This window comes from Oryctolagus cuniculus, chromosome X (genome assembly GCF_051225735.1).
Source record: "Oryctolagus cuniculus isolate XC-2025 breed Fujian yellow rabbit chromosome X, ASM5122573v1, whole genome shotgun sequence".
Classification (NCBI taxonomy): Eukaryota; Metazoa; Chordata; class Mammalia; order Lagomorpha; family Leporidae; genus Oryctolagus; species Oryctolagus cuniculus.
The window spans coordinates 124641676-124654854 of record NC_142888.1 but is presented as its reverse complement, the minus strand read 5'-3'; the positions used below and the strand labels follow the sequence as shown (position 1 = coordinate 124654854).

Below are 13179 nucleotides of genomic sequence, written 5' to 3'. Positions count from 1 at the left end.
ATCACAATGCCAAGAACAGTCTTCTCAGATCTAAAAACAGTGATGTCAAAATTCATATGGAAACACAGGAATCCCTGAATAACAAAAGCAATATTAAACAACAACAACAACAAAAACAACGCTAGAGGCATCAAAATACCAGATTTCAAGACATACTAAAGGGCAGTTAAATTCAAAACAGGCTGGTAATGGCAAAAGATGAACATTTAGGCCAATGGAACAGAATAGAAACTCCATAAATCAACCCACATATCTACAAGCAACTTATATCTGAAATGGTGCTAAAATCAATCCCCTGGAGCAAGGACAGTCCCTTAAACAAAGGGTGATGGGAAAACTGGGTATCCACATGCAGAAGTATAAAGTAAGACCCTACCTTACACCTTATACAAAAGTCCACACAACATAGATCAAAGACCTAAATTTATGACATGGTACCATCAAATTATTAGAGAAAATGGGGAAACCCGGCAAGACATTGGCATAGGTAAACACCTCTTGGGAATGACCCCAGAAGCACAGGCAATAAAAGCCAACCTTGACAAATGGGATTACAACAAATTAAGAAGCTTCTGCACTGTAAAACAAACACTCAACAAAGTGAAGGGACAACTGACAAAATGGTAGAAAATATTTGCAAACTATACAAATGATAAAGAATTAATAACCAAAATCTATAAAGAGCTCAAGAAACTCAACAACAACAAAACAATCTACTAAAGAAATGGGCAAAGGAACTGAACTTTTTTTTTCAATTCAAATGGCCAACAGACACATGAAGAAATTCTCAGGAACACTAGCCATCAGGAAATGTAAGTCAAAACCAAAATGAGGTTTCATATCACCCAAATTAGAATCACTTTCATACTGAAATCAACTAAGAACAAATGCTGATGAGGATGTTGGAAAAAGTACCCTAATCCACTGCTAGTAGGAACATAAACTGGTGTAGCCTCTGTGGAAGACAGTATGGAGATACCTCAAGAATCTGAATATATTGGCTGGTGCCATGGCTCACCTGGCTAATCCTCTGCCTATGGTGCTGGTACCCCACGTTCAAGACCCAGTTGGGGTGCTGGATTCTGTCCTGGTTGCTCCTCTTCCAGTCCAGCTCTCTGCTGTGGCCTGGGAAGGCAGTAGAGGATGGCCCAAGTACCTGCATGGGAGACCAGGAGGAAGAACCTGGCTCCTGGCTTTGGATGGGCACAGCACGCCAGCCATAGTGGCCATTTGGGGGGTGAACCAACAGAAGGAAGACCTTTCTCTCTGTCTCTTTTTCTCACTAATTCTGTCAAAAAAGAGAATCTGAATATAGATCTATCATATGATCCAGCCATCCCACTCCTGAAAATTTACACATATATAATAAAATCAGCATATGAAAGAATTTTTGTACCCCATGTTTGTTGCAGCTCAATTTTCAATAGCTAAGATATGGATTCAACTCAGATGTCTGTCAGCAGAAGACTGGATAAAGCAATTATGGGATATGAACACCCTGGAATAATATGCAGACATAAAAATGAAATCCTATCATTTATTAAAAAATGGATGTAACTGGAAACCATTATACCTAGTGAAATAAGTAAGTCCCAGAAAGGCAAATACCATATGTTCTCCCTGATCTATAGTAACTAAAAGAGTACCAAAAAGGCAATTAATAGATGTGAAATTGACACCTCATGATGCGAGGATTTTGAATAGCCATTGTATCACCTGTTGAGGAACACTTTTTCATACTATTTGTTGAAATATTTATTTAGTGTTTAAGTTAATTGAAAATATATCTTTGTAAAAAAAATAAGAATGAGGATAGGAGAGGGAGGAGAAAGAATTGTTGGAGTGTGGATGGGAGGGAGAGTAGAGTGGGAAGAATCACCATGTTCCTAAATTGTATATATGAAATACATGAAGTTTGTGTGCCTTAAATAAAAGTTTTCTAGTGAGGAGATGTACAATTTGGGACATACTCAATCAGACTTACCCCAAATGGTGGAGTTAGAAACGTGCCAGGGGATTCCAATAGAATCCCATCAAGGTGGCATGTACCAATGCCATCACACTAGTCCAAGTGATCAATTTCAGTTCACAATTGATCACACTGATAGGTCTAAGAGTCAAAGGGATCACAAAAACAAGACTAGTGTCGGCGGAGCCAAGATGGCGGAATAGTGAGGGTGCGCACCGATAGTCCGGGAAAATTTAGTTTAATTAAAGTGGAGTTACGGTAGCCTCAGAAAAAGGATCAGGAAAAAACTGCAGAGGAAACTCTTCCGGATCTAGTGGCTGTGACTCGGAAGACCTACTGGGAGAGCAAGGTGTCCCACCATGCGGAAGCTGAGCTGCAGGAGCCGCAGGGTCTGTGCGCCAGTGCGGGAAGGGGAGTGGATGTCACACAGACACCAGCGGGGAGAGCAGGGATGCCCAGGGCTCCGAGTCCACACATCAGCGCTGGAAGGGGAGGTGAGCTCAGTAACCAGAGACATTGGCAGGGAAACGGCGGACAGAATTTAGAGGGAAGCGGGCTTGGAGGCGAGAAAGTTCACCAGACTGACTACAGGAGAGAAGGAAAAAAAAAGAAAAAAAAAAAGGGAGGGGGTGTACTGGAACAAACAAGTTTCTCTCCACCAACCTTGCAAATTCGAGCAAGAGACAAAGAGCAGGCCCCACTCTGGATATACATAACAAAAGGGGAGAGCTAAGGCTACAATTCAGTAGCCTAGGCAACCCAGTGGGAGTCTGCAGCAGAAACTGAACGAGCACAGAATCTTTTGGTAGAAGCCAGAGATCAGAGGCTAAATACCATCAATTCTGCTCAGCTGTGCGGTATTGCTTACCTCCTGAATAAAAAATAAATAAATAAATAGAGATTTACCATGCATAACCTGAGGGTGTCACCTTTGCACACCTGTAACCCGGAAGAACCAAGCAGAGCTCTCAGGCCACACCCATCTCAAGCCTCCAAGGCTCCTCCAACAGCAGGCAGTCCACTTAACACAGACATAGTATAAAAAAAAAAAAACTCACAGTGCGGAAAGAAGAAATAACAATGCCAACCAACAAACACAAAAATCGAGGGAACAAGATCAACGATGACACTATGACGCCTCCAAATAAACAAAACAACCCAAGCCAAGATTATGAAGATGATGAGATACAAGAAATGCAAGATACGGATTTCAAAAAATTTATGGTAAGAACACTTAGAAGTTTTCAAAAGCAAATCCTTGAACTACAGAAATCCTTACTGGACAGGATTGAAAATCTCTCCAATGAAAATGAAATTTTAAGGAGAATCAAAATGAAACACAGAAACTAGTAGAACGGGAAAGTGTGATAGTGAAGAGAAATCAAAATGAAATGAAGAGCTCAATAGATCAAATTACAAACACATTAGAGAGCCTTAAAAACAGAATGGGTGAAGCAGAAGAGAGAATATCGGACTTAGAAGACAGAGGACAGGAAAGGATACAGTCAAGCCAAAGAAAAGAAGAGGAAATTAGAAATCTACAAAATATTGTTGGGAATCTACAGGATACTATTAAAAAAACCAACATTCGAGTTCTAGGAGTTCCTGAAGGCATGGAGAGAGAGAAAGGATTAGAAGGCCTTTTTAGTGAGATACTAGCAGAGAACATTCCAGGTTTGGAGAAGGACAGAGACATCCTAGTACAGGAAGCTCATAGAACCCCCAGTAAACATGACCAAAAGAGATCCTCACCACGACACGTTGTAATTAAACTCACCACAGTGAAACATAAAGAAAAGATCCTAAAATGTGCAAGAGAGAAACGTCAGATTACTCTCAGAGGATCTCCAATCAGACACACAGCAGACTTCTCATCAGAAACAATACAGGCTAGGAGGGAATGGCGAGACATAGCACAGGTGCTAAGAGAGAAAAATTGCCAGCCCAGAATATTATATCCTGCTAAGCTCTCATTTGTGAATGAAGGTGAAATAAAGACCTTTCATAGCAAACAGAAATTGAAAGAGTATGCTGCCATTTATCTGGCCCTGCAAAAGATACTTAAAGATGTGCTACACTCAGAAACACAGAAACATGGCCATCGATATGAAAGAAGGTAAAGGAAGAAAACCTACCAGTAAAAGAGCATGGGAAGCTCAAAGCATATACTAGAAAATATCTTTGGGAAAATGTTTGGGCAAAGTCACTATGTATCAATAGTCACATTAAACGTTAATTGACTTAACTCTTCAGTTAAAAGACACCGATTGGCTGATTGGCTTAAGGAACAAAACCCATCTATTTGTTGCCTACAAGAAACACATCTCTCTAATAAAGATGCAAGCAGACTGAAAGTGAAAGGTTGGAAAAAGATATTCCATGCCAACAGGTGTAGCCATATTAATATCAGACAAAATAAACTTCAACACAAAAACTGTTAAGAGAGACACAGAGGGGCACTATATAATGATTAAGGGTTCAATTCAAAAGGAAGATGTAACTATTATAAATGTATATGCACCTAATTACAGGGCACCGGTCTATTTAAAAGATATGTTAAGGGACTTAAAGGGAGACTTAGATTGCAATACAATAGTACTGGAGGACTTCAATACTCCACTCTCAGATATAGACAGATCATCCGGACAGAAGATCATCAAGGAAGCAGCAGATTTAATCGACACTATTGCCCAAATGGATCTCACAGATATCTACAGAACTTTCAATCCTACAGCTAAAGACTTTACATTCTTCTCAGCAGTGCATGGAACCTTCTCTAGGACTAATCATATACTAGGCCATAAAGCAAGTCTCGGCAAATTCAAAAGAATTAGAATCATACCATGCAGCTTCTCAGACCACAGTGAAATGAGCTGGGAATTAGCAACTCAGGAAACCCTAGAAAGTATGCAAACACATGGAGACTGAAAAAAAATGCTCCTGAATGAACACTGGGTCATTCAAGGAATCAAAAGAGAAATCAAAAACTTTCTGGAAGTAAATGAGGATAACAACACAACATATCAAAACTTATGGGATACGACAAAAGCAGTATTGAGTGGCAAGTTTATAGCAATAGGTGCCTACATCAAGAAATTAGAAAGGCACGAAATAAATGAGCTTTCAGCGCATCTCAAGGACCTAGAAAAACTGCAGCAAACCAGACCCAAATCTACTAGGAAAATAAAAATAATTAAAATCAGAAAAGAAATTAACAGGATTGAATCCAAAAAAAATTACAAAAAATCAGCCAAGCAAAGAGCTGGTTTTTTGAAAAAACAAACAAAATTGACACCCCATTGGCCCAACTAACTAAAAAAAGAAGAGAAAAGACCCAAATCAATAAAATCAGAGATGAAAAAGGAAACGTAACAACAGACACCACAAAAATAAAAAGAATCATCAGAAATTACTACAAGGACTTGTATGCCAGCAAACAGGAAAATCTATCAGAAATGGATAGATTCCTGGACACATGCAATCTCCCTAAATTGAACCATGAAGACATAGAAAACCTAAATAGACCCATAACTGAAACAGTAATAAAGGCCCTCCCAACAAAGAAAAGCCCAGGACCAGATGGATTCACTGCTGAATTCTACCAGACATTTAAAGAAGAACTAATTCCATTTCTTCTCAAACTATTCAGAACAATCGAAAAAGAGGGAATCCTCCCAAATTCTTTCTATGAAGCCAGCATCACCTTAATCCCTAAGCCAGAGAAAGATGCAGCAGTGAAAGAAAATTATAGACCAATATTCCTGATGAACATAGATGCAAAAATCCTCAATAAAATTCTCGCAAATAGAATACAACAACACATCAGAAAAATCATCCACCCAGACCAAGTGGGATTTATTCCTGGTATGCAGGGATGGTTCAACATTTGCAAATCAATCAAATGTGATTCACCACATTAACAGACTGCAGAAGAAAAACCATATGATTATCTCAATTGATGCAGAGAAAGCATTCGATAAAATTCAACACCCTTTCATGATGAAAACTCTAAGAAAATTGGGTATAGAAGGAACATTCCTCAATATAATCAAAGCAATTTATGAAAAGCCCATGGCCAGCATCCTATTGAATGGGGAAAAGTTGGAAGCATTTCCACTGAGATCTGGAACCAGACAGGGATGCCCACTCTCACCACTGCTATTTAACACAGTTCTGGAAGTTTTAGCCAGAGCCATCAGACAAGAAAAAAAAATTAAAGGAATGCAAATTGAGAAGGAAGAAGTTAAACTATCCCTCTTTGCAGATGATACGATTCTCTACTTAGAGGATCCAAAGAACTCTACTAAGAGACTACTGGAACTCATAGAGGAGTTTGGCAAAGTGGCAGGATATAAAATCAATGCACAAAAATCAACAGCCTTTGTATACACAAGCAATGCCATGGCTGAGAAAGAACTGCTAAGATCAATCCCATTCACAATAGCTACAAAAACAATCAAATACCTTGGAATAAACTTAACCAAGGACGTTAAAGATCTCTACGATGAAAATTACAAAATCTTAAAGAAAGAAATAGAAGAGGATACCAAAAAATGGAAAAATCTTCCATGCTCATGGATTGGAAGAATCAACATCATCAAAATGTCCATTCTCCCAAAAGCAATTTATAGATTCAATGCAATCCCAATCAAGATACCAAAGACATTCTTCTCTGATCTAGAAAAAAATGATGCTGAAATTTATATGGAGACACAGGAGACTTTGAATGGCTAAAGCAATCTTGTACAACAAAAACAAAGCTGGAGGCATCACAATATCAGATTTCAGGACATACTACAGGGCAGTTGTAATCAAAACAGCATGGCACTGGTACAGAAACAGATGGATAGACCAATGGAACAGAATAGAAACACCGGAAATCAATCCAAACATCTACAGCCAACTTATATTTGATCAAGGATCTAAAACCAATTCCTGGAACAAGGACAGTCTGTTCAATAAATGGTGCTGGGAAAACTGGATTTCCACGTGCAGAATCATGAAGCAAGACACCTACCTTACACCTTACACAAAAATCCACTCAACATGGATTAAAGACCTAAATCTACGACCTGACACCATCAAGTTATTAGAGAACGTTGGAGAAACCCTTCAAGATATTCGCACAGGAAAAGAGTTTCTGAAAAAGACCCGGGAGGCACAGGCAGTCAAAGCCAAAATCAACTATTGGGATTGCATCAAATTGAGAAGTTTCTGTACTGCAAAAGAAACAGTCAGGAGAGTGAAGAGACAACCGACAGAATGGGAAAAAATATTTACAAAGTATGCAACAGATAAAGGCTTGATAACCAGAATCTACAAAGAAATCAAGAAACTCCACAACATCAAAACAAACAACCCACTTAAGAGATGGGCCAAGGACCTCAATAGACATTTTTCAAAAGAGGAAATCCAAATGGCCAACAGGCACATGAAAAAATGTTCAAGATCACTAGCAATCAGGGAAATGCAAATCAAAACCACAATGAGGTTTCACCTCACCCCGGTTAGAATGGCTCACATACAGAAATCTACCAACAACAGATGCTGGAGAGGATGTGGGGAAAAAGGGAAACTAACCCACTCTTAGTGGGAATGCAAACTGGTTAAGCCACTCTGGAAGTCAGTCTGGAGATTCCTCAGAAACCTGAAGATAACCCTACCATTCGACCCAGCCTCCCACTGCTTGGTATTTACCCAAAGGAATTTAAATTGGCAAACAAAAAAGCAGTCTGCACCCTAATGTTTATTGCAGCACAATTCACAAAAGCCAAGACCTGGAACCAACCAAAATGCCCATCAACGGTACACTGGATTAAGAAATTATGGGATATGTATTCTTTAGAATACTATACCGCATTAAAAAATAATGAAATCCAGTCGTCTGCAACAAAATGGAGGAATCTGGAACACATCATGCTGAGTGAAATAAGCCAGTCCCAAAGGGACAAATATCATATGTTCTCCCTGATCGATGACAACGACTGAACACCAAAAAGGAAACGTTTTGAAGTGAAACGGACACTATGAGAAACGGTGACTTGATCAGCATAGCCCTGACTGTTAATGAACAACTTAATACATTATCCCTCTTGGTATTTTTTATTTGTTCTACTTAATACTACTGGTTTAATTCTGTAATTAATACACAATTATTTTTAAGTGTTAAAATTTAACTGAAACGTGATCCCTGTTAAATATAAGAGTGGGAATAAGAGAGGGAGGAGATGTACAATTTGGGACATTTTCAAGCTGACTTGCCCCAAATGGCAGAGTTAGAAACATACTAGGGGATTGCAATTCAATCCCATCAAGGTGGCATGTACAAATGCCATCTCACTTGTCCAACTGATCAATTTCAGTTCACAATTGATCATAATGAAAGGACTAAGAGTCAAAGGGATCACATAAACAAGTCTAGTGACTGCTAATACTAACTGATAGAATAAATAAAGGGGAGAGCGAGCCAACATGGGAAGTGAGATACACAGCAGACTCATAGAATGGCAGATGTCCTAAACTGCACTCTGGCCTCAGAATCAGCCCTAAAGGCATTCCGATCTGGTTGAAAAGCCCATGAGAGTATTTCAGGCATGGAAAGCCAAGGCTCTCTTGCAAAACAAAACAAAACAAAACAAAACAAAAAAAACAAAACCTAAATGAAAGATCTCTGTGAGTGAGATCCTAGTGGAAAGAACAGGTCATCAAAGAAGGTGGTACCTTTCTCTGAAGGGAGGAGAGAACCTCCACTTTGACTATGACCTTGTCTAAATAAGATAAGAGTTGGAGAACTCAAAAGCCTTCCATAGCCTTGGAAACTCATGACTAGAGCATAGGGTGATTACTGATGCCATAAACAAGAGTGTCAATTTGTAAAGTCAACAACAGGAGTCACTGTGCACTTACTCCTCATGTAGGATCTCTGTCCTTAATGTGCTGTACATTGAGATTTAATGCTATGATGTGTACTCAAACAGTATTTTTCACTTTGTGTTTCTATGTGGGTGCAAACTGATGAAATCTTAACTTAATGTATACTAAACTGATCTCCTGTATCTATAGAAAATTGTAAATGAATCGTTGTATGAATGGAAGGAGAGAGATAGTGGGAAAGGGGAGGGTTGCAGGTGGGAGGGAATAATCAGGTGTGTGGAGGGGAAGCCAATGTAGTCCATAAGCTGCACTTTGGAAATCTATATTCATTAAATAAAAGTTAAGTGTCTGAGAATACTAACTGATAGAATCAAAAAGGGAGAGAATGATCCAACATGGGAAGTGGGATACACAGCAGACTCATAGAATGGCAGATGTCATAAATCGCAACTCTGGCCTCAGAATCAGCCCTTAAGGCATTTGAATCTGGCTGAAGAGCCCATGAGGGTATTTTAGGCATGGAAAGCCAAGACACCCTGGGGAAAAAAAAGAAGAAGAAGACCTAAATGAAAGATCTCTGTGAGTGAGATCCCAGTGGAAAGAACAGGGCAATCAAAGAAGGAGGTACCTTTCTCTGAAGGGAGGAGAGAGCTTCCACTTTGACTATGACCCTGTCTGAATAAGATCAAAATTGGAGAACTCAAAAGGCTTCCATAGCCTTGGCAACTCATGACTAGAGCCTAGGGAGATTACTGACGCCATAAATAAGAGTGTCAAATTGTTAAGTCAACAACAGGAGTCACTGTGTACTTACTTCTCATATGGCATCTGTCCTTAATGTGTTGTCCAATGTGAAGTAATGCTATAACTAGTACTGAAACAGTATTTTACACTTTGTGTTTCTGTGTGGGTGCAAACTGATGAAATCTTTGCTTAATATATACTATCGATCTTCTGTGTGTAAAGATAATTGAAAATGAATCTTGATGTGAATGGAATGGGAGAGGGAGTGGGAGATGGGAGGGGTGTGAGTGGGATAGAAATTATGGGTGGGGGGAAGCCATTGTAATCCATAAACTGTACTTTGGAAATTTATATTTACTAAATAAAAGTTAAAAAAATGTAAAAAAATTTCAAAACAAAATGGGAGATTTTTTCACCTAAAACCTGTGTTATAAGATGTGCCAAAAGATGTTCTTGAAACTATAAGAGATGCTAATTAGTAAGAAGAAAATATCATAAGGCAGAAAGCTCTATGGTAAGAGTGACTATACATACTAATTTGGAGGTTTTAAAATTGTATACATGTTGTGTAAACAATTTTATCTTAATATTAAAATTATAATCACTACATTAAAATATTGAGATGCACAAAATAGAAAAAGTCATATATAACATCAAATATAAAAAATATGGGGAAGAAGGGAGAGAAAATACAGAATTATAATTTTAAAAACCTTTAGTTTTTTATTTTCCTATCATCATAATTAATGTTAATTTGTTATCATTTTAATATAGACTGTTATAGACATAGGAAATAATTTAGAATCCTCATTTGACCACAAAGAACCTATAACAAACTTACCAAGTATAGTAACGAAATAATCAAAGTACAGCACTAGAGAAAATCACCTATTCATAATTGAAGATAAGAGTCTGAGAAAGAAAAAGGGAACTAGAGTAAAAATACATGTTCTTTTCAGCAGCACATTTAACATTCTCCAGGAATTATCATATGATAGATCACAAACTACAAATGTAAAAGAATATAAAGCATATCAAGTATCATTTCTGACCATAATTCAGAAAAACTAAAAATTACAAGAAAATCTTACACAACACATAAAAATTGAACAGCTTACTTTGGAATAACAATGGATCAAGGAAAAAATGAGGAAATTAAAACAACATACCAAAACATATAGGATACAGCAAATACAGTATTAAGAGGAACATTTATTGCAATCAATTCCTACCTTCATAAACAGAAGAATCTCAAATGGACAACTTATCACTGTACTTCAAACACCTAGAAATACAAGAAAATATCAAACCAAAATTTCGTAGCGGTAATAACAAAACTCTGAACACAGATTAAAGACACAGACTTACAAAAGAACCACAAGAATCAATGGAACAAAACATCTGATTTTTTGAGAAAATCAACATTGAAAACTTTCTTACAGAATAATCAGAAAGAAAAGAGGATTCAAACACATATAAGCTGATACAAAATCGAACACATTACAAATGACACCACAGAAATATATGGGATTGTAAGAGATTATTATTACCAATTATACTGAATAATTTTGATATACTAAATTGACAGATTCGTGAACATATATACCTTACCAAGATTGAGTCATGAAGAAATAGAATATATGAATAGACCTACACCAATTAGTTAGATTGAATCAGTAATTTTAAAAAAAAAACTCCCATCAAGGAAAAGTGCAGGATAAGATGTTTTCACTGGTGAATTCTACTGAACTTTTATTTTTAAAAGAGATTTATTTAATTATTTGAAAGCTAGAGTGACAGAATAGAAGGAGGGAGGAGTAGGAGGGTAGAAAGCGATCACTCATTCTCTGTTTCAATTCCCAAATGACTGCAACATCCAGGGCTGGGCCAGGGTGAAACCAGGAGCCAGAAACTCCATCTGGGTCTCTCATGTGGAAGGCAAGGACTCAAGTACTTGAGCCATCCTCTAAACTTTTCTGGGTGCATTCATAGGGAGCTGGATAAAAAGTGGAGGAGCTGGGACTAGAACTGGCACTGATATAAGATGTAGACATTTCAATCAGTGGCTTAACTTGCTTATCACAATACCAGCCAAATCAAAGATTTAAACAAGTAACAGATGCGGCTAGCACTGTAGCATAGTGGATAAAGCTACCACCAGCAGTGCTGACATCTCATATGGGTGCTGGTTCTTGTCCAGGCTGCTCCACTTATGATCCAGCTCTCTGCTGTGGCCTGCAAAAGCAGTAGAAGATGGCCAAAGTTCTTGGGCCCCTGCACCCATATGGGAGACTCGGAAGAAGCTCCTATCTCCTGGCTTCAGATTGGTGCAGCTCCGGCCATTGCAGCCATTTGGGGAGTGAACCAGCAGCTGGAAGACCACTCTATCACTCTCTCAATCTCTGCCTCTCCTTCTCTGTCTGTGTATTTTTGACTTTCAGATAAATAAATCTTTTTTAAAAAAAGAATTAACAGGAAACCCTTTAAAATTATTTCAAAAATGAAATGGAATTCTTCCCAATTCATTCTTTTCTTTAAAGATTTATTTATTGATTTTTTTAACTTTTATTTAGTAAATATAAATTTCCAAAGTACAGTTTATGGATTACAATGGCTTCCCCCCACCCATAATTTCTATCCCACTCACACCCCTCCCATCTCCCACTCCCTCTCCCATTCCATTCACATCAAGATTCATTTTCAATTATCTTTACACACAGAAGATCGATAGTATATATTAAGCAAAGATTTCATCAGTTTGCACCCACACAGAAACACAAAGTGTAAAATACTGTTTCAGTACTAGTTATAGCATTACTTCACATTGGACAACACATTAAGGACAGATGCCATATGAGAAGTAAGTACACAGTGACTCCTGTTGTTGACTTAACAATTTGACACTCTTATTTATGGCGTCAGTAATCTCCCTAGGCTCTAGTCATGAGTTGCCAAGGCTATGGAAGCCTTTTGAGTTCTCCAATTTTGATCTTATTCAGACAGGGTCATAGTCAAAGTGGAAGCTCTCTCCTCCCTTCAGAGAAAGGTACCTCCTTCTTTGATTGCCCTGTTCTTTCCACTGGGATCTCACTCACAGAGATCTTTCATTTAAGTCTTTTTTTTTTTTTTCAGAGTGTCTTGGCTTTCCATGCCTAAAATACCCTCATGGGCTCTTCAGCCAGATTCAAATGCCTTAAGGGCTGATTCTGAGGCCAGAGTTGCGATTTATGACATCTGCCATTCTACGAGTCTGCTGTGTATCCCGCTTCCCATGTTGGATCATTCTCTCCCTTTTTGATTCTATCAGTTAGTATTAGCAGACACTAGTCTTGTTTGTGTGATCCCTTTGACTCTTAGACCTATCAGTGTTATCAATTGTGAACTGAAATTGATCACTTGGACTAGTGAGATGGCATTGGTACATGCCACCTTGATGGGATTGTATTATAATCCCCGGGCATGTTTCTAACTCCACAATTTGGGGCAAGTCAGCTTGAGCATGTCCCAAATTGTACATTTCCTCCCCCTCTTATTCCCACTCTTATATTTAATAGGGATCACTTTTCAGTTAAATTTCAACACCTAAGAATAAT

General features: G+C 38.2%; 1 protein-coding gene across 8 annotated transcripts in view; it reads right to left on the bottom strand.

Annotated features, from left to right (window-relative positions):
• Positions 1-13179, bottom strand: part of LOC127487101 (uncharacterized) — a 211949-nt gene that overhangs the window by 168738 nt on the left and 30032 nt on the right. For 4 of the 8 annotated variants that reach the window (XR_016228329.1, XR_016228331.1, XR_016228330.1 and 1 more), the window contains exon 2: positions 10819-10871. The exons of the other annotated variants lie outside the window; for them this stretch is intronic. The gene's annotated coding sequence lies outside the window, so the exon portion shown is untranslated. The remainder of the gene's footprint in view (positions 1-10818; positions 10872-13179) is intronic. 8 annotated transcript variants of the gene reach the window in all.